Source organism: Hyla sarda, unplaced genomic scaffold (assembly GCF_029499605.1).
Source record: "Hyla sarda isolate aHylSar1 unplaced genomic scaffold, aHylSar1.hap1 scaffold_937, whole genome shotgun sequence".
Classification (NCBI taxonomy): Eukaryota; Metazoa; Chordata; class Amphibia; order Anura; family Hylidae; genus Hyla; species Hyla sarda.
Window position 1 is genome coordinate 85972 of NW_026610967.1, and position 21824 is coordinate 107795.

General features: G+C 46.7%; 8 non-coding genes and 1 pseudogene across 8 annotated transcripts; all 9 read right to left on the reverse strand.

The window, feature by feature from the left end:
* Positions 1–1484: 1484 nt before the first annotated feature.
* Positions 1485–1675, reverse strand: LOC130350218 (U2 spliceosomal RNA). Its single transcript, XR_008887379.1, has one exon. It is a non-coding gene; the product is annotated as a U2 spliceosomal RNA (small nuclear RNA).
* A 2096-nt stretch (positions 1676–3771) lies between these two features.
* LOC130350219 (U2 spliceosomal RNA) lies at positions 3772–3962 on the reverse strand. Its single transcript, XR_008887380.1, has one exon. It is a non-coding gene; the product is annotated as a U2 spliceosomal RNA (small nuclear RNA).
* A 2092-nt stretch (positions 3963–6054) lies between these two features.
* Positions 6055–6245, reverse strand: LOC130350220 (U2 spliceosomal RNA). Its single transcript, XR_008887381.1, has one exon. It is a non-coding gene; the product is annotated as a U2 spliceosomal RNA (small nuclear RNA).
* Positions 6246–8341: 2096 nt separating this feature from the next.
* On the reverse strand, positions 8342–8532 carry LOC130350221 (U2 spliceosomal RNA). Its single transcript, XR_008887382.1, has one exon. It is a non-coding gene; the product is annotated as a U2 spliceosomal RNA (small nuclear RNA).
* A 2086-nt stretch (positions 8533–10618) lies between these two features.
* On the reverse strand, positions 10619–10809 carry LOC130350224 (U2 spliceosomal RNA). Its single transcript, XR_008887384.1, has one exon. It is a non-coding gene; the product is annotated as a U2 spliceosomal RNA (small nuclear RNA).
* A 2093-nt stretch (positions 10810–12902) lies between these two features.
* On the reverse strand, positions 12903–13093 carry LOC130350225 (U2 spliceosomal RNA). The gene has a single exon (XR_008887385.1). It is a non-coding gene; the product is annotated as a U2 spliceosomal RNA (small nuclear RNA).
* Positions 13094–15189: 2096 nt separating this feature from the next.
* LOC130350238 (U2 spliceosomal RNA) lies at positions 15190–15380 on the reverse strand. The gene has a single exon (XR_008887397.1). It is a non-coding gene; the product is annotated as a U2 spliceosomal RNA (small nuclear RNA).
* Positions 15381–17477: 2097 nt separating this feature from the next.
* Positions 17478–17668, reverse strand: LOC130350226 (U2 spliceosomal RNA). Its single transcript, XR_008887386.1, has one exon. It is a non-coding gene; the product is annotated as a U2 spliceosomal RNA (small nuclear RNA).
* A 2091-nt stretch (positions 17669–19759) lies between these two features.
* Positions 19760–19935, reverse strand: LOC130350240 (U2 spliceosomal RNA; annotated as a pseudogene).
* Between the last annotated feature and the right edge of the window lie 1889 nt (positions 19936–21824).

Sequence of the window (21824 nt, forward strand, 5' to 3'; positions counted from 1 at the left end):
GTGACATCATAGCACTGTAGTTCTGAGGGTTCAAGATGGATGCAACAATCTCCTGTTGCTTCTATGAAGGCCGTAATAGACGACATCACCAAACAGCTCCATAGTCACATACACAGCAAAGGAGAGATGTTGTTTACACCTAGTGATGTCAGTGGTATTGAGTGACATCACAGCACAGTGCTAAGGCTCCTGGGCCTGGACACAGCAGCGGCTGCAATATCTCAACGGAGAATACGTTTATATCTATGTGTGTGTGTGCGCATATATATATATATATATATATATATATATATATATATATATATATATATATCTCCGCCGAAATCACTTTTAAACCCATTTCCACCTTTTTTTCCCTTCTCTTCCTCTTACTTTTTTTTCACGTTTTTTTACGTTTTTCTCCTTTTCGCCTCTTTTCTGGGCGTATTATTCTTCTTTTTCTTCTTTTTTTTCGTCTAATGCATACCCCATCAGTGCAGCAATGCTTATTCAATACCGCCAGCAGATGGAGACACTGGGGGATAATTTTCTAAGGATTTATACTGATTTTTCCTGTCTGAATTTGTCGCACAGAAAGTTGCAGGCCAAATATGTGTGACATTTCTGCGACTTTAGCTTCTAGAGCATTTTTACAACATTATACATAGGTGCTGAATACATAAAAAGCGACTGTTCAGCGACAGACAAGTCGCATCGGCTGAAAGTAGGCCAGAATGTCAGTCCATGTTGGAGCAGGTTTAGATACAGTCTAAAGCATAGATCTCAAAGTCTGTGCACAGAATTTAGCAAGGGCCTCGCACCTTCTGATGCATCAGGTAGGTGCACAATAGCATAGCCTAACCCTCTGTACTTTGGTCTATATTGATGCGGGACATAGACAGCCAGCTGATGACCAATCCATTAGTGCAATGGATGGCTGGAAGCATTTGTCTTTGCCTTTGCAATACCACAGAAGCAATGCATGGTCAATGTACAGCAATGACACACCTGTGTGAACAGCCAGGAGACCCCCCCCCCCCCCATGTTATGTTACATAGTTACATAGTTAGTACGGTCGAAAAAAGACATATGTCCATCACGTTCAACCAGGGAATTAAGGGGTAGGGGTGTGGCGCGATATTGGGGAAGGGATGAGATTTTATATTTCTTCATAAGCATTAATCTTATTTTGTCAATTAGGAACATTCAGCACCCACCCGCTATCAAGGCAGCTGCCTATCATGTCATGCCCTACCTGCACAGGTGTGCTGGCTACTCAAATGATCCAATTAAGGAGGCCATTTAGTCAGCAGCAGCAGAAGTCCTGTGCCTGGACGCTCCAACAGGGGCCAGACACAAGCAGAAGCAGAAGCAGCAGAAGCAGCAGCAGCACCACCTTTTGTTTTTTGGCTGCAGCAGCAGCAAGGCCCACAGGGCTGGCTAGCTGGCTAGCCAGCAAGCAGGTAGCAATGAAAGTAGGAATCTTTCTTTTTAACCCTGTAAGGGGGTGGTGCACTGTACCCGAAGATACTGCCATATCGGGTCAATGCATAGGGCGACGGAAGCAAGCTTCGAAATCGGCCCCCGTTCTCAAAAATCCATTTAATATATGGTCCCCAGATAGGGGACGTATCAGATATTAAACTGATAAGAACAGATACTACACTTGATCTTAGCCAAAAGGCCGAGAAGCGATAACCGTGAAAGGGGCGGGCCCAACAAGGTCCCCTTCATGGGCACTATCACTGCTTGCTGTCAGGGAGGCTGCCAGACAATTTTCCATGCACACTCTGGGCTGGGGGGCAGTCAACCACCAGTACACACAGCAGAACCTAAACCCATACCATTATTGCTAAGCAGCAAGACAGGGGCCCATTGCACTCCCACGGGGCCTTTTTAAATGCAATCCATAACCCGGATTTGCCAGGAACCCTTCTTACTCCTCCTACTTGCATGTGACACTGGGCTTAGGATCTGCATAGGAAACACACACACAAGCACACACCTACCTTTGTTGCCTGCAGATGCCTCCTTGGCTGTCCCCAAACGGTATCAAACCAACACCCACGGGAAGCTGTAAGCATAGAGGACATGCCTGCACCCCATTGGACTTACCTGTGTGGGTTAAATCCGGGTTATTTGACAACCTATGGCGGTGATGGTTCTGCTCAGGCAGAGCAGTGCTGATGCTCCTCATAAAGCTGTCGCTGCTGTGAAGGTTCTAGGTGACATCACAAATCCCTTTGGTTACATACACAACAAAGCTGGGTTGTTGTTGTTTACACTCTGCAAGGCCTGTGGAAGTGAGTGACATCATAGCACTGTAGTTCTGAGGGTTCAAGATGGATGCAACAATCTCCTGTTGCTTCTATGAAGGCCGTAATAGACGACATCACCAAACAGCTCCATAGTCACATACACAGCAAAGGAGAGATGTTGTTTACACCTAGTGATGTCAGTGGTATTGAGTGACATCACAGCACAGTGCTAAGGCTCCTGGGCCTGGACACAGCAGCGGCTGCAATATCTCACAACGGAGAATACGTTTATATCTATGTGTGTGTGTGCGCATATATATATATATATATATATATATATATATATATATATATATATTTCTCCGCCGAAATCACTTTTAAACCCATTTCCACCTTTTTTTCCCTTCTCTTCCTCTTACTTTTTTTTCACGTTTTTTTACGTTTTTCTCCTTTTCGCCTCTTTTCTGGGCGTATTATTCTTCTTTTTCTTCTTTTTTTTCGTCTAATGCATACCCCATCAGTGCAGCAATGCTTATTCAATACCGCCAGCAGATGGAGACACTGAGGGATAATTTTCTAAGGATTTATACTGATTTTTCCTGTCTGAATTTGTCGCACAGAAAGTTGCAGGCCAAATATGTGTGACATTTCTGCGACTTTAGCTTCTAGAGCATTTTTACAACATTATACATAGGTGCTGAATACATAAAAAGCGACTGTTCAGCGACAGACAAGTCGCATCGGCTGAAAGTAGGCCAGAATGTCAGTCCATGTTGGAGCAGGTTTAGATACAGTCTAAAGCATAGATCTCAAAGTCTGTGCACAGAATTTAGCAAGGGCCTCGCACCTTCTGATGCATCAGGTAGGTGCACAATAGCATAGCCTAACCCTCTGTACTTTGGTCTATATTGATGCGGGACATAGACAGCCAGCTGATGACCAATCCATTAGTGCAATGGATGGCTGGAAGCATTTGTCTTTGCCTTTGCAATACCACAGAAGCAATGCATGGTCAATGTACAGCAATGACACACCTGTGTGAACAGCCAGGAGACCCCCCCCCCCCCCCCCATGTTATGTTACATAGTTACATAGTTAGTACGGTCGAAAAAAGACATATGTCCATCACGTTCAACCAGGGAATTAAGGGGTAGGGGTGTGGCGCGATATTGGGGAAGGGATGAGATTTTATATTTCTTCATAAGCATTAATCTTATTTTGTCAATTAGGAACATTCAGCACCCACCCGCTATCAAGGCAGCTGCCTATCATGTCATGCCCTACCTGCACAGGTGTGCTGGCTACTCAAATGATCCAATTAAGGAGGCCATTTAGTCAGCAGCAGCAGAAGTCCTGTGCCTGGACGCTCCAACAGGGGCCAGACACAAGCAGAAGCAGAAGCAGCAGAAGCAGCAGCAGCACCACCTTTTGTTTTTTGGCTGCAGCAGCAGCAAGGCCCACAGGGCTGGCTAGCTGGCTAGCCAGCAAGCAGGTAGCAATGAAAGTAGGAATCTTTCTTTTTAACCCTGTAAGGGGGTGGTGCACTGTACCCGAAGATACTGCCATATCGGGTCAATGCATAGGGCGACGGAAGCAAGCTTCGAAATCGGCCCCCGTTCTCAAAAATCCATTTAATATATGGTCCCCAGATAGGGGACGTATCAGATATTAAACTGATAAGAACAGATACTACACTTGATCTTAGCCAAAAGGCCGAGAAGCGATAACCGTGAAAGGGGCGGGCCCAACAAGGTCCCCTTCATGGGCACTATCACTGCTTGCTGTCAGGGAGGCTGCCAGACAATTTTCCATGCACACTCTGGGCTGGGGGGCAGTCAACCACCAGTACACACAGCAGAACCTAAACCCATACCATTATTGCTAAGCAGCAAGACAGGGGCCCATTGCACTCCCACGGGGCCTTTTTAAATGCAATCCATAACCCGGATTTGCCAGGAACCCTTCTTACTCCTCCTACTTGCATGTGACACTGGGCTTAGGATCTGCATAGGAAACACACACACAAGCACACACCTACCTTTGTTGCCTGCAGATGCCTCCTTGGCTGTCCCCAAACGGTATCAAACCAACACCCACGGGAAGCTGTAAGCATAGAGGACATGCCTGCACCCCATTGGACTTACCTGTGTGGGTTAAATCCGGGTTATTTGACAACCTATGGCGGTGATGGTTCTGCTCAGGCAGAGCAGTGCTGATGCTCCTCATAAAGCTGTCGCTGCTGTGAAGGTTCTAGGTGACATCACAAATCCCTTTGGTTACATACACAACAAAGCTGGGTTGTTGTTGTTTACACTCTGCAAGGCCTGTGGAAGTGAGTGACATCATAGCACTGTAGTTCTGAGGGTTCAAGATGGATGCAACAATCTCCTGTTGCTTCTATGAAGGCCGTAATAGACGACATCACCAAACAGCTCCATAGTCACATACACAGCAAAGGAGAGATGTTGTTTACACCTAGTGATGTCAGTGGTATTGAGTGACATCACAGCACAGTGCTAAGGCTCCTGGGCCTGGACACAGCAGCGGCTGCAATATCTCAACGGAGAATACGTTTATATCTATGTGTGTGTGTGCGCATATATATATATATATATATATATATATATATATATATATATTTCTCCGCCGAAATCACTTTTAAACCCATTTCCACCTTTTTTTCCCTTCTCTTCCTCTTACTTTTTTTTCACGTTTTTTTACGTTTTTCTCCTTTTCGCCTCTTTTCTGGGCGCGTATTATTCTTCTTTTTCTTCTTTTTTTTCGTCTAATGCATACCCCATCAGTGCAGCAATGCTTATTCAATACCGCCAGCAGATGGAGACACTGGGGGATAATTTTCTAAGGATTTATACTGATTTTTCCTGTCTGAATTTGTCGCACAGAAAGTTGCAGGCCAAATATGTGTGACATTTCTGCGACTTTAGCTTCTAGAGCATTTTTACAACATTATACATAGGTGCTGAATACATAAAAAGCGACTGTTCAGCGACAGACAAGTCGCATCGGCTGAAAGTAGGCCAGAATGTCAGTCCATGTTGGAGCAGGTTTAGATACAGTCTAAAGCATAGATCTCAAAGTCTGTGCACAGAATTTAGCAAGGGCCTCGCACCTTCTGATGCATCAGGTAGGTGCACAATAGCATAGCCTAACCCTCTGTACTTTGGTCTATATTGATGCGGGACATAGACAGCCAGCTGATGACCAATCCATTAGTGCAATGGATGGCTGGAAGCATTTGTCTTTGCCTTTGCAATACCACAGAAGCAATGCATGGTCAATGTACAGCAATGACACACCTGTGTGAACAGCCAGGAGACCCCCCCCCCCCCCCCCATGTTATGTTACATAGTTACATAGTTAGTACGGTCGAAAAAAGACATATGTCCATCACGTTCAACCAGGGAATTAAGGGGTAGGGGTGTGGCGCGATATTGGGGAAGGGATGAGATTTTATATTTCTTCATAAGCATTAATCTTATTTTGTCAATTAGGAACATTCAGCACCCACCCGCTATCAAGGCAGCTGCCTATCATGTCATGCCCTACCTGCACAGGTGTGCTGGCTACTCAAATGATCCAATTAAGGAGGCCATTTAGTCAGCAGCAGCAGAAGTCCTGTGCCTGGACGCTCCAACAGGGGCCAGACACAAGCAGAAGCAGAAGCAGCAGAAGCAGCAGCAGCACCACCTTTTGTTTTTTGGCTGCAGCAGCAGCAAGGCCCACAGGGCTGGCTAGCTGGCTAGCCAGCAAGCAGGTAGCAATGAAAGTAGGAATCTTTCTTTTTAACCCTGTAAGGGGGTGGTGCACTGTACCCGAAGATACTGCCATATCGGGTCAATGCATAGGGCGACGGAAGCAAGCTTCGAAATCGGCCCCCGTTCTCAAAAATCCATTTAATATATGGTCCCCAGATAGGGGACGTATCAGATATTAAACTGATAAGAACAGATACTACACTTGATCTTAGCCAAAAGGCCGAGAAGCGATAACCGTGAAAGGGGCGGGCCCAACAAGGTCCCCTTCATGGGCACTATCACTGCTTGCTGTCAGGGAGGCTGCCAGACAATTTTCCATGCACACTCTGGGCTGGGGGGCAGTCAACCACCAGTACACACAGCAGAACCTAAACCCATACCATTATTGCTAAGCAGCAAGACAGGGGCCCATTGCACTCCCACGGGGCCTTTTTAAATGCAATCCATAACCCGGATTTGCCAGGAACCCTTCTTACTCCTCCTACTTGCATGTGACACTGGGCTTAGGATCTGCATAGGAAACACACACACAAGCACACACCTACCTTTGTTGCCTGCAGATGCCTCCTTGGCTGTCCCCAAACGGTATCAAACCAACACCCACGGGAAGCTGTAAGCATAGAGGACATGCCTGCACCCCATTGGACTTACCTGTGTGGGTTAAATCCGGGTTATTTGACAACCTATGGCGGTGATGGTTCTGCTCAGGCAGAGCAGTGCTGATGCTCCTCATAAAGCTGTCGCTGCTGTGAAGGTTCTAGGTGACATCACAAATCCCTTTGGTTACATACACAACAAAGCTGGGTTGTTGTTGTTTACACTCTGCAAGGCCTGTGGAAGTGAGTGACATCATAGCACTGTAGTTCTGAGGGTTCAAGATGGATGCAACAATCTCCTGTTGCTTCTATGAAGGCCGTAATAGACGACATCACCAAACAGCTCCATAGTCACATACACAGCAAAGGAGAGATGTTGTTTACACCTAGTGATGTCAGTGGTATTGAGTGACATCACAGCACAGTGCTAAGGCTCCTGGGCCTGGACACAGCAGCGGCTGCAATATCTCAACGGAGAATACGTTTATATCTATGTGTGTGTGTGCGCATATATATATATATATATATATATATATATATATATATATATATATATATTTCTCCGCCGAAATCACTTTTAAACCCATTTCCACCTTTTTTTCCCTTCTCTTCCTCTTACTTTTTTTTCACGTTTTTTTACGTTTTTCTCCTTTTCGCCTCTTTTCTGGGCGTATTATTCTTCTTTTTCTTCTTTTTTTTCGTCTAATGCATACCCCATCAGTGCAGCAATGCTTATTCAATACCGCCAGCAGATGGAGACACTGGGGGATAATTTTCTAAGGATTTATACTGATTTTTCCTGTCTGAATTTGTCGCACAGAAAGTTGCAGGCCAAATATGTGTGACATTTCTGCGACTTTAGCTTCTAGAGCATTTTTACAACATTATACATAGGTGCTGAATACATAAAAAGCGACTGTTCAGCGACAGACAAGTCGCATCGGCTGAAAGTAGGCCAGAATGTCAGTCCATGTTGGAGCAGGTTTAGATACAGTCTAAAGCATAGATCTCAAAGTCTGTGCACAGAATTTAGCAAGGGCCTCGCACCTTCTGATGCATCAGGTAGGTGCACAATAGCATAGCCTAACCCTCTGTACTTTGGTCTATATTGATGCGGGACATAGACAGCCAGCTGATGACCAATCCATTAGTGCAATGGATGGCTGGAAGCATTTGTCTTTGCCTTTGCAATACCACAGAAGCAATGCATGGTCAATGTACAGCAATGACACACCTGTGTGAACAGCCAGGAGACCCCCCCCCCCCCCCATGTTATGTTACATAGTTACATAGTTAGTACGGTCGAAAAAAGACATATGTCCATCACGTTCAACCAGGGAATTAAGGGGTAGGGGTGTGGCGCGATATTGGGGAAGGGATGAGATTTTATATTTCTTCATAAGCATTAATCTTATTTTGTCAATTAGGAACATTCAGCACCCACCCGCTATCAAGGCAGCTGCCTATCATGTCATGCCCTACCTGCACAGGTGTGCTGGCTACTCAAATGATCCAATTAAGGAGGCCATTTAGTCAGCAGCAGCAGAAGTCCTGTGCCTGGACGCTCCAACAGGGGCCAGACACAAGCAGAAGCAGAAGCAGCAGAAGCAGCAGCAGCACCACCTTTTGTTTTTTGGCTGCAGCAGCAGCAAGGCCCACAGGGCTGGCTAGCTGGCTAGCCAGCAAGCAGGTAGCAATGAAAGTAGGAATCTTTCTTTTTAACCCTGTAAGGGGGTGGTGCACTGTACCCGAAGATACTGCCATATCGGGTCAATGCATAGGGCGACGGAAGCAAGCTTCGAAATCGGCCCCCGTTCTCAAAAATCCATTTAATATATGGTCCCCAGATAGGGGACGTATCAGATATTAAACTGATAAGAACAGATACTACACTTGATCTTAGCCAAAAGGCCGAGAAGCGATAACCGTGAAAGGGGCGGGCCCAACAAGGTCCCCTTCATGGGCACTATCACTGCTTGCTGTCAGGGAGGCTGCCAGACAATTTTCCATGCACACTCTGGGCTGGGGGGCAGTCAACCACCAGTACACACAGCAGAACCTAAACCCATACCATTATTGCTAAGCAGCAAGACAGGGGCCCATTGCACTCCCACGGGGCCTTTTTAAATGCAATCCATAACCCGGATTTGCCAGGAACCCTTCTTACTCCTCCTACTTGCATGTGACACTGGGCTTAGGATCTGCATAGGAAACACACACACAAGCACACACCTACCTTTGTTGCCTGCAGATGCCTCCTTGGCTGTCCCCAAACGGTATCAAACCAACACCCACGGGAAGCTGTAAGCATAGAGGACATGCCTGCACCCCATTGGACTTACCTGTGTGGGTTAAATCCGGGTTATTTGACAACCTATGGCGGTGATGGTTCTGCTCAGGCAGAGCAGTGCTGATGCTCCTCATAAAGCTGTCGCTGCTGTGAAGGTTCTAGGTGACATCACAAATCCCTTTGGTTACATACACAACAAAGCTGGGTTGTTGTTGTTTACACTCTGCAAGGCCTGTGGAAGTGAGTGACATCATAGCACTGTAGTTCTGAGGGTTCAAGATGGATGCAACAATCTCCTGTTGCTTCTATGAAGGCCGTAATAGACGACATCACCAAACAGCTCCATAGTCACATACACAGCAAAGGAGAGATGTTGTTTACACCTAGTGATGTCAGTGGTATTGAGTGACATCACAGCACAGTGCTAAGGCTCCTGGGCCTGGACACAGCAGCGGCTGCAATATCTCAACGGAGAATACGTTTATATCTATGTGTGTGTGTGCGCATATATATATATATATATATATATATATATATATATATATATATTTCTCCGCCGAAATCACTTTTAAACCCATTTCCACCTTTTTTTCCCTTCTCTTCCTCTTACTTTTTTTTCACGTTTTTTTACGTTTTTCTCCTTTTCGCCTCTTTTCTGGGCGTATTATTCTTCTTTTTCTTCTTTTTTTTCGTCTAATGCATACCCCATCAGTGCAGCAATGCTTATTCAATACCGCCAGCAGATGGAGACACTGGGGGATAATTTTCTAAGGATTTATACTGATTTTTCCTGTCTGAATTTGTCGCACAGAAAGTTGCAGGCCAAATATGTGTGACATTTCTGCGACTTTAGCTTCTAGAGCATTTTTACAACATTATACATAGGTGCTGAATACATAAAAAGCGACTGTTCAGCGACAGACAAGTCGCATCGGCTGAAAGTAGGCCAGAATGTCAGTCCATGTTGGAGCAGGTTTAGATACAGTCTAAAGCATAGATCTCAAAGTCTGTGCACAGAATTTAGCAAGGGCCTCGCACCTTCTGATGCATCAGGTAGGTGCACAATAGCATAGCCTAACCCTCTGTACTTTGGTCTATATTGATGCGGGACATAGACAGCCAGCTGATGACCAATCCATTAGTGCAATGGATGGCTGGAAGCATTTGTCTTTGCCTTTGCAATACCACAGAAGCAATGCATGGTCAATGTACAGCAATGACACACCTGTGTGAACAGCCAGGAGACCCCCCCCCCCATGTTATGTTACATAGTTACATAGTTAGTACGGTCGAAAAAAGACATATGTCCATCACGTTCAACCAGGGAATTAAGGGGTAGGGGTGTGGCGCGATATTGGGGAAGGGATGAGATTTTATATTTCTTCATAAGCATTAATTTTATTTTGTCAATTAGGAACATTCAGCACCCACCCGCTATCAAGGCAGCTGCCTATCATGTCATGCCCTACCTGCACAGGTGTGCTGGCTACTCAAATGATCCAATTAAGGAGGCCATTTAGTCAGCAGCAGCAGAAGTCCTGTGCCTGGACGCTCCAACAGGGGCCAGACACAAGCAGAAGCAGAAGCAGCAGAAGCAGCAGCAGCACCACCTTTTGTTTTTTGGCTGCAGCAGCAGCAAGGCCCACAGGGCTGGCTAGCTGGCTAGCCAGCAAGCAGGTAGCAATGAAAGTAGGAATCTTTCTTTTTAACCCTGTAAGGGGGTGGTGCACTGTACCCGAAGATACTGCCATATCGGGTCAATGCATAGGGCGACGGAAGCAAGCTTCGAAATCGGCCCCCGTTCTCAAAAATCCATTTAATATATGGTCCCCAGATAGGGGACGTATCAGATATTAAACTGATAAGAACAGATACTACACTTGATCTTAGCCAAAAGGCCGAGAAGCGATAACCGTGAAAGGGGCGGGCCCAACAAGGTCCCCTTCATGGGCACTATCACTGCTTGCTGTCAGGGAGGCTGCCAGACAATTTTCCATGCACACTCTGGGCTGGGGGGCAGTCAACCACCAGTACACACAGCAGAACCTAAACCCATACCATTATTGCTAAGCAGCAAGACAGGGGCCCATTGCACTCCCACGGGGCCTTTTTAAATGCAATCCATAACCCGGATTTGCCAGGAACCCTTCTTACTCCTCCTACTTGCATGTGACACTGGGCTTAGGATCTGCATAGGAAACACACACACAAGCACACACCTACCTTTGTTGCCTGCAGATGCCTCCTTGGCTGTCCCCAAACGGTATCAAACCAACACCCACGGGAAGCTGTAAGCATAGAGGACATGCCTGCACCCCATTGGACTTACCTGTGTGGGTTAAATCCGGGTTATTTGACAACCTATGGCGGTGATGGTTCTGCTCAGGCAGAGCAGTGCTGATGCTCCTCATAAAGCTGTCGCTGCTGTGAAGGTTCTAGGTGACATCACAAATCCCTTTGGTTACATACACAACAAAGCTGGGTTGTTGTTGTTTACACTCTGCAAGGCCTGTGGAAGTGAGTGACATCATAGCACTGTAGTTCTGAGGGTTCAAGATGGATGCAACAATCTCCTGTTGCTTCTATGAAGGCCGTAATAGACGACATCACCAAACAGCTCCATAGTCACATACACAGCAAAGGAGAGATGTTGTTTACACCTAGTGATGTCAGTGGTATTGAGTGACATCACAGCACAGTGCTAAGGCTCCTGGGCCTGGACACAGCAGCGGCTGCAATATCTCAACGGAGAATACGTTTATATCTATGTGTGTGTGTGCGCATATATATATATATATATATATATATATATATATATATATATATATTCTCCGCCGAAATCACTTTTAAACCCATTTCCACCTTTTTTTCCCTTCTCTTCCTCTTACTTTTTTTTCACGTTTTTTTACGTTTTTCTCCTTTTCGCCTCTTTTCTGGGCGTATTATTCTTCTTTTTCTTCTTTTTTTTCGTCTAATGCATACCCCATCAGTGCAGCAATGCTTATTCAATACCGCCAGCAGATGGAGACACTGGGGGATAATTTTCTAAGGATTTATACAGATTTTTCCTGTCTGAATTTGTCGCACAGAAAGTTGCAGGCCAAATATGTGTGACATTCTGCGACTTTAGCTTCTAGAGCATTTTTACAACATTATACATAGGTGCTGAATACATAAAAAGCGACTGTTCAGCGACAGACAAGTCGCATCGGCTGAAAGTAGGCCAGAATGTCAGTCCATGTTGGAGCAGGTTTAGATACAGTCTAAAGCATAGATCTCAAAGTCTGTGCACAGAATTTAGCAAGGGCCTCGCACCTTCTGATGCATCAGGTAGGTGCACAATAGCATAGCCTAACCCTCTGTACTTTGGTCTATATTGATGCGGGACATAGACAGCCAGCTGATGACCAATCCATTAGTGCAATGGATGGCTGGAAGCATTTGTCTTTGCCTTTGCAATACCACAGAAGCAATGCATGGTCAATGTACAGCAATGACACACCTGTGTGAACAGCCAGGAGACCCCCCCCCCCCCCCCCCATGTTATGTTACATAGTTACATAGTTAGTACGGTCGAAAAAAGACATATGTCCATCACGTTCAACCAGGGAATTAAGGGGTAGGGGTGTGGCGCGATATTGGGGAAGGGATGAGATTTTATATTTCTTCATAAGCATTAATCTTATTTTGTCAATTAGGAACATTCAGCACCCACCCGCTATCAAGGCAGCTGCCTATCATGTCATGCCCTACCTGCACAGGTGTGCTGGCTACTCAAATGATCCAATTAAGGAGGCCATTTAGTCAGCAGCAGCAGAAGTCCTGTGCCTGGACGCTCCAACAGGGGCCAGACACAAGCAGAAGCAGAAGCAGCAGAAGCAGCAGCAGCACCACCTTTTGTTTTTTGGCTGCAGCAGCAGCAAGGCCCACAGGGCTGGCTAGCTGGCTAGCCAGCAAGCAGGTAGCAATGAAAGTAGGAATCTTTCTTTTTAACCCTGTAAGGGGGTGGTGCACTGTACCCGAAGATACTGCCATATCGGGTCAATGCATAGGGCGACGGAAGCAAGCTTCGAAATCGGCCCCCGTTCTCAAAAATCCATTTAATATATGGTCCCCAGATAGGGGACGTATCAGATATTAAACTGATAAGAACAGATACTACACTTGATCTTAGCCAAAAGGCCGAGAAGCGATAACCGTGAAAGGGGCGGGCCCAACAAGGTCCCCTTCATGGGCACTATCACTGCTTGCTGTCAGGGAGGCTGCCAGACAATTTTCCATGCACACTCTGGGCTGGGGGGCAGTCAACCACCAGTACACACAGCAGAACCTAAACCCATACCATTATTGCTAAGCAGCAAGACAGGGGCCCATTGCACTCCCACGGGGCCTTTTTAAATGCAATCCATAACCCGGATTTGCCAGGAACCCTTCTTACTCCTCCTACTTGCATGTGACACTGGGCTTAGGATCTGCATAGGAAACACACACACAAGCACACACCTACCTTTGTTGCCTGCAGATGCCTCCTTGGCTGTCCCCAAACGGTATCAAACCAACACCCACGGGAAGCTGTAAGCATAGAGGACATGCCTGCACCCCATTGGACTTACCTGTGTGGGTTAAATCCGGGTTATTTGACAACCTATGGCGGTGATGGTTCTGCTCAGGCAGAGCAGTGCTGATGCTCCTCATAAAGCTGTCGCTGCTGTGAAGGTTCTAGGTGACATCACAAATCCCTTTGGTTACATACACAACAAAGCTGGGTTGTTGTTGTTTACACTCTGCAAGGCCTGTGGAAGTGAGTGACATCATAGCACTGTAGTTCTGAGGGTTCAAGATGGATGCAACAATCTCCTGTTGCTTCTATGAAGGCCGTAATAGACGACATCACCAAACAGCTCCATAGTCACATACACAGCAAAGGAGAGATGTTGTTTACACCTAGTGATGTCAGTGGTATTGAGTGACATCACAGCACAGTGCTAAGGCTCCTGGGCCTGGACACAGCAGCGGCTGCAATATCTCAACGGAGAATACGTTTATATCTATGTGTGTGTGTGCGCATATATATATATATATATATATATATATATATATATATATATATATTTCTCCGCCGAAATCACTTTTAAACCCATTTCCACCTTTTTTTCCCTTCTCTTCCTCTTACTTTTTTTTCACGTTTTTTTACGTTTTTCTCCTTTTCGCCTCTTTTCTGGGCGTATTATTCTTCTTTTTCTTCTTTTTTTTCGTCTAATGCATACCCCATCAGTGCAGCAATGCTTATTCAATACCGCCAGCAGATGGAGACACTGGGGGATAATTTTCTAAGGATTTATACTGATTTTTCCTGTCTGAATTTGTCGCACAGAAAGTTGCAGGCCAAATATGTGTGACATTTCTGCGACTTTAGCTTCTAGAGCATTTTTACAACATTATACATAGGTGCTGAATACATAAAAAGCGACTGTTCAGCGACAGACAAGTCGCATCGGCTGAAAGTAGGCCAGAATGTCAGTCCATGTTGGAGCAGGTTTAGATACAGTCTAAAGCATAGATCTCAAAGTCTGTGCACAGAATTTAGCAAGGGCCTCGCACCTTCTGATGCATCAGGTAGGTGCACAATAGCATAGCCTAACCCTCTGTACTTTGGTCTATATTGATGCGGGACATAGACAGCCAGCTGATGACCAATCCATTAGTGCAATGGATGGCTGGAAGCATTTGTCTTTGCCTTTGCAATACCACAGAAGCAATGCATGGTCAATGTACAGCAATGACACACCTGTGTGAACAGCCAGGAGACCCCCCCCCCCCCCCCCCCATGTTATGTTACATAGTTACATAGTTAGTACGGTCGAAAAAAGACATATGTCCATCACGTTCAACCAGGGAATTAAGGGGTAGGGGTGTGGCGCGATATTGGGGAAGGGATGAGATTTTATATTTCTTCATAAGCATTAATCTTATTTTGTCAATTAGGAACATTCAGCACCCACCCGCTATCAAGGCAGCTGCCTATCATGTCATGCCCTACCTGCACAGGTGTGCTGGCTACTCAAATGATCCAATTAAGGAGGCCATTTAGTCAGCAGCAGCAGAAGTCCTGTGCCTGGACGCTCCAACAGGGGCCAGACACAAGCAGAAGCAGAAGCAGCAGAAGCAGCAGCAGCACCACCTTTTGTTTTTTGGCTGCAGCAGCAGCAAGGCCCACAGGGCTGGCTAGCTGGCTAGCCAGCAAGCAGGTAGCAATGAAAGTAGGAATCTTTCTTTTTAACCCTGTAAGGGGGTGGTGCACGGTACCCGAAGATACTGCCATATCGGGTCAATGCATAGGGCGACGGAAGCAAGCTTCGAAATCGGCCCCCGTTCTCAAAAATCCATTTAATATATGGTCCCCAGATAGGGGACGTATCAGATATTAAACTGATAAGAACAGATACTACACTTTATCTTAGCCAAAAGGCCGAGAAGCGATAACCGTGAAAGGGGCGGGCCCAACAAGGTCCCCTTCATGGGCACTATCACTGCTTGCTGTCAGGGAGGCTGCCAGACAATTTTCCATGCACACTCTGGGCTGGGGGGCAGTCAACCACCAGTACACACAGCAGAACCTAAACCCATACCATTATTGCTAAGCAGCAAGACAGGGGCCCATTGCACTCCCACGGGGCCTTTTTAAATGCAATCCATAACCCGGATTTGCCAGGAACCCTTCTTACTCCTCCTACTTGCATGTGACACTGGGCTTAGGATCTGCATAGGAAACACACACACAAGCACACACCTACCTTTGTTGCCTGCAGATGCCTCCTTGGCTGTCCCCAAACGGTATCAAACCAACACCCACGGGAAGCTGTAAGCATAGAGGACATGCCTGCACCCCATTGGACTTACCTGTGTGGGTTAAATCCGGGTTATTTGACAACCTATGGCGGTGATGGTTCTGCTCAGGCAGAGCAGTGCTGATGCTCCTCATAAAGCTGTCGCTGCTGTGAAGGTTCTAGGTGACATCACAAATCCCTTTGGTTACATACACAACAAAGCTGGGTTGTTGTTGTTTACACTCTGCAAGGCCTGTGGAAGTGAGTGACATCATAGCACTGTAGTTCTGAGGGTTCAAGATGGATGCAACAATCTCCTGTTGCTTCTATGAAGGCCGTAATAGACGACATCACCAAACAGCTCCATAGTCACATACACAGCAAAGGAGAGATGTTGTTTACACCTAGTGATGTCAGTGGTATTGAGTGACATCACAGCACAGTGCTAAGGCTCCTGGGCCTGGACACAGCAGCGGCTGCAATATCTCAACGGAGAATACGTTTATATCTATGTGTGTGTGTGCGCATATATATATATATATATATATATATATATATATATATATATATATATATTCTCCGCCGAAATCACTTTTAAACCCATTTCCACCTTTTTTTCCCTTCTCTTCCTCTTACTTTTTTTTCACGTTTTTTTACGTTTTTCTCCTTTTCGCCTCTTTTCTGGGCGTATTATTCTTCTTTTTCTTCTTTTTTTTCGTCTAATGCATACCCCATCAGTGCAGCAATGCTTATTCAATACCGCCAGCAGATGGAGACACTGGGGGATAATTTTCTAAGGATTTATACTGATTTTTCCTGTCTGAATTTGTCGCACAGAAAGTTGCAGGCCAAATATGTGTGACATTTCTGCGACTTTAGCTTCTAGAGCATTTTTACAACATTATACATAGGTGCTGAATACATAAAAAGCGACTGTTCAGCGACAGACAAGTCGCATCGGCTGAAAGTAGGCCAGAATGTCAGTCCATGTTGGAGCAGGTTTAGATACAGTCTAAAGCATAGATCTCAAAGTCTGTGCACAGAATTTAGCAAGGGCCTCGCACCTTCTGATGCATCAGGTAGGTGCACAATAGCATAGCCTAACCCTCTGTACTTTGGTCTATATTGATGCGGGACATAGACAGCCAGCTGATGACCAATCCATTAGTGCAATGGATGGCTGGAAGCATTTGTCTTTGCCTTTGCAATACCACAGAAGCAATGCATGGTCAATGTACAGCAATGACACACCTGTGTGAACAGCCAGGAGACCCCCCCCCCCCCCCCCATGTTATGTTACATAGTTACATAGTTAGTACGGTCGAAAAAAGACATATGTCCATCACGTTCAACCAGGGAATTAAGGGGTAGGGGTGTGGCGCGATATTGGGGAAGGGATGAGATTTTATATTTCTTCATAAGCATTAATCTTATTTTGTCAATTAGGAACATTCAGCACCCACCCGCTATCAAGGCAGCTGCCTATCATGTCATGCCCTACCTGCACAGGTGTGCTGGCTACTCAAATGATCCAATTAAGGAGGCCATTTAGTCAGCAGCAGCAGAAGTCCTGTGCCTGGACGCTCCAACAGGGGCCAGACACAAGCAGAAGCAGAAGCAGCAGAAGCAGCAGCAGCACCACCTTTTGTTTTTTGGCTGCAGCAGCAGCAAGGCCCACAGGGCTGGCTAGCTGGCTAGCCAGCAAGCAGGTAGCAATGAAAGTAGGAATCTTTCTTTTTAACCCTGTAAGGGGGTGGTGCACTGTACCCGAAGATACTGCCATATCGGGTCAATGCATAGGGCGACGGAAGCAAGCTTCGAAATCGGCCCCCGTTCTCAAAAATCCATTTAATATATGGTCCCCAGATAGGGGACGTATCAGATATTAAACTGATAAGAACAGATACTACACTTGATCTTAGCCAAAAGGCCGAGAAGCGATAACCGTGAAAGGGGCGGGCCCAACAAGGTCCCCTTCATGGGCACTATCACTGCTTGCTGTCAGGGAGGCTGCCAGACAATTTTCCATGCACACTCTGGGCTGGGGGGCAGTCAACCACCAGTACACACAGCAGAACCTAAACCCATACCATTATTGCTAAGCAGCAAGACAGGGGCCCATTGCACTCCCACGGGGCCTTTTTAAATGCAATCCATAACCCGGATTTGCCAGGAACCCTTCTTACTCCTCCTACTTGCATGTGACACTGGGCTTAGGATCTGCATAGGAAACACACACACAAGCACACACCTACCTTTGTTGCCTGCAGATGCCTCCTTGGCTGTCCCCAAACGGTATCAAACCAACACCCACGGGAAGCTGTAAGCATAGAGGACATGCCTGCACCCCATTGGACTTACCTGTGTGGGTTAAATCCGGGTTATTTGACAACCTATGGCGGTGATGGTTCTGCTCAGGCAGAGCAGTGCTGATGCTCCTCATAAAGCTGTCGCTGCTGTGAAGGTTCTAGGTGACATCACAAATCCCTTTGGTTACATACACAACAAAGCTGGGTTGTTGTTGTTTACACTCTGCAAGGCCTGTGGAAGTGAGTGACATCATAGCACTGTAGTTCTGAGGGTTCAAGATGGATGCAACAATCTCCTGTTGCTTCTATGAAGGCCGTAATAGACGACATCACCAAACAGCTCCATAGTCACATACACAGCAAAGGAGAGATGTTGTTTACACCTAGTGATGTCAGTGGTATTGAGTGACATCACAGTGCTAAGGCTCCTGGGCCTGGACACAGCAGCGGCTGCAATATCTCAACGGAGAATACGTTTATATCTATGTGTGTGTGTGCGCATATATATATATATATATATATATATATATATATATATATATTTCTCTGCCGAAACCGCCGAAATCACTTTTAAACCCATTTCCACCTTTTTTTCCCTTCTCTTCCTCTTACTTTTTTTTCACGTTTTTTTACGTTTTTCTCCTTTTCGCCTCTTTTCTGGGCGTATTATTCTTCTTTTTCTTCTTTTTTTTCGTCTAATGCATACCCCATCAGTGCAGCAATGCTTATTCAATACCGCCAGCAGATGGAGACACTGGGGGATAATTTTCTAAGGATTTATACTGATTTTTCCTGTCTGAATTTGTCGCACAGAAAGTTGCAGGCCAAATATGTGTGACATTTCTGCGACTTTAGCTTCTAGAGCATTTTTACAACATTATACATAGGTGCTGAATACATAAAAAGCGACTGTTCAGCGACAGACAAGTCGCATCGGCTGAAAGTAGGCCAGAATGTCAGTCCATGTTGGAGCAGGTTTAGATACAGTCTAAAGCATAGATCTCAAAGTCTGTGCACAGAATTTAGCAAGGGCCTCGCACCTTCTGATGCATCAGGTAGGTGCACAATAGCATAGCCTAACCCTCTGTACTTTGGTCTATATTGATGCGGGACATAGACAGCCAGCTGATGACCAATCCATTAGTGCAATGGATGGCTGGAAGCATTTGTCTTTGCCTTTGCAATACCACAGAAGCAATGCATGGTCAATGTACAGCAATGACACACCTGTGTGAACAGCCAGGAGACCCCCCCCCCCCCCATGTTATGTTACATAGTTACATAGTTAGTACGGTCGAAAAAAGACATATGTCCATCACGTTCAACCAGGGAATTAAGGGGTAGGGGTGTGGCGCGATATTGGGGAAGGGATGAGATTTTATATTTCTTCATAAGCATTAATCTTATTTTGTCAATTAGGAACATTCAGCACCCACCCGCTATCAAGGCAGCTGCCTATCATGTCATGCCCTACCTGCACAGGTGTGCTGGCTACTCAAATGATCCAATTAAGGAGGCCATTTAGTCAGCAGCAGCAGAAGTCCTGTGCCTGGACGCTCCAACAGGGGCCAGACACAAGCAGAAGCAGAAGCAGCAGAAGCAGCAGCAGCACCACCTTTTGTTTTTTGGCTGCAGCAGCAGCAAGGCCCACAGGGCTGGCTAGCTGGCTAGCCAGCAAGCAGGTAGCAATGAAAGTAGGAATCTTTCTTTTTAACCCTGTAAGGGGGTGGTGCACTGTACCCGAAGATACTGCCATATCGGGTCAATGCATAGGGCGACGGAAGCAAGCTTCGAAATCGGCCCCCGTTCTCAAAAATCCATTTAATATATGGTCCCCAGATAGGGGACGTATCAGATATTAAACTGATAAGAACAGATTTTTTTTTTGATTGAAAGAGCTTTATTTTCCGTTCAGTCATTACAAGTCGTACAATAAATTACAGTCACACAAAGCATGATAGTACAATACACAGCAAAGGTTCCCTAAGCTATACATCGCACACCATGCTACTCTAACATTCAGCTCAATCCTGCAATAGAAAGGCACAAGAGATCAAACAAAAACCAAATAATACAATCTGTGATCGGGGTAGGGGTGTGGGCGACTATGTGGGGGTAGGGAGGGGGCGGATCACAGGGCCAAACTGTTGGGCTGTATCTTCAGGGAGACATGGGAGAAGGAGAGGGGTCTTCACTCCTCTTCTTCCTCATCAACGGCCGAGCTGTCCAAGATGGAATAGTCTCTAAGCAGGTTCTTGATGAACCTGCGGCAGTCCCGGACGGACATGTTTTCCCTGTTGATCACGAGGCGGTTCCTGGCAAGCCACACTGCGTCCTTAAAACAGTTCATAAGGCGCCAGGCCTCCTGGATGGCCTCCACGTCGTGGGTCCCAGGGAACAGGCCGTAAAGCACCGAATGGTACGATAGGCAGCTCCTGGGCACTGAGTCTCTGAGTTCCTGTTCTAGGGCGTCCAACAGACCCTGTGCAAAGGGGCACTGCCAAAACACGTGGAAAGATGTTTCCTCCACGTAGGGGCAACGGGGGCAGTACCGGGTCTTGCACAGGTTGCGGGCATGCATGAATGACCTGAGAGAGAGACCTCCCATGACGGCCATCCACGACAAGTCCTTGTGTCCATTGGTAAGCCGCTTTGAGGCCACATTGTTCCAAACTGTCTCTGCAGTGGCTGCGGGGAGTCCCGGAACCAGCTCGGTCGAGTCCTTAGCTCGGATGAGCTTGTGGATTGTCTTTGGCTTCCATAGGTCTGGTTTCAGTCCTTCCAGCTGGTGCTCCCTCACAAACCGGACAACATCCCCATAGAACCAGGGAGTGTTCCAGTTGTAAGGGATGGAGCTGTCCCACTTGTCCCAGCCCAGCTGTCTCCAGAGGGGCATGAGAAGCAAGCGAGACATGGACCTGCCCGCTGAGCCAGTCTTTTCTACAAGAGTCCGCTGCACCGTGACGCATGCAAAGGAGGCCCTCAGCAGAGCGGGGATGTCGGGTATTCCCTTCCCACCCTTGCGGGGTTCCTTGTACATCACGGTCCTCTTGACTCTGTCCATTTTGCCCCAGACGAAGCCAAACACTGTCCGGGTGATGGCCTTGCAAACGGTGGTATGGGGAGGCCAGGCCTGTGCGGTATATTGGAGCACAGGCAAAACTTCACTCCGCAGGACAAGTGCCTTGCCTTCCATCGTGAGCTTTCTGGAGCTCCACAGTCCGATCTTTGAGTTTATCCTTCCTAGTCGGTCTTGCCAAGACTTAAGGGCCGCTCCTTCCTTCCCGAACCAGACTCCAAGAATTTGAATGAAGTCCGGCTTAATAGTAAAGGGGAAGGGGGCGGAAGAAGCCAGGTGCCACTCCCCGAAGAGCATGGCCTCCGACTTCCCGCAGTTGACTTTTGCCCCCGAAGCTCTGCCGAAGTCCTCGCAGGTCTGGACGAGTGCAGTCACCGAACGCTGGTCAGCGCAGAAGACGGTCACGTCGTCCATGTAGAGCGAGCACTTGACCTCGTGGCGATCTGGTCCTGGTGCGGTGATCCCTCTGATCTCTCCATTCTGCCGGATAGTCTCAGCGAAGAGCTCTATAACACAAACAAAAAGGAGAGGTGAAAGAGGGCAGCCTTGTCTAACCCCTGAAAGAATAGGAAAGGGGTCAGTCTTCCAGCCGTTCACCAACACCGTGCTGTAAATGTCAAAATACATAACGTTAACAAAAGAGCAAAACATCTTCCCCAGACCCAGCCTGCGCAAAACCCTGTCCATGAATGCGTGGGAGACACGGTCGA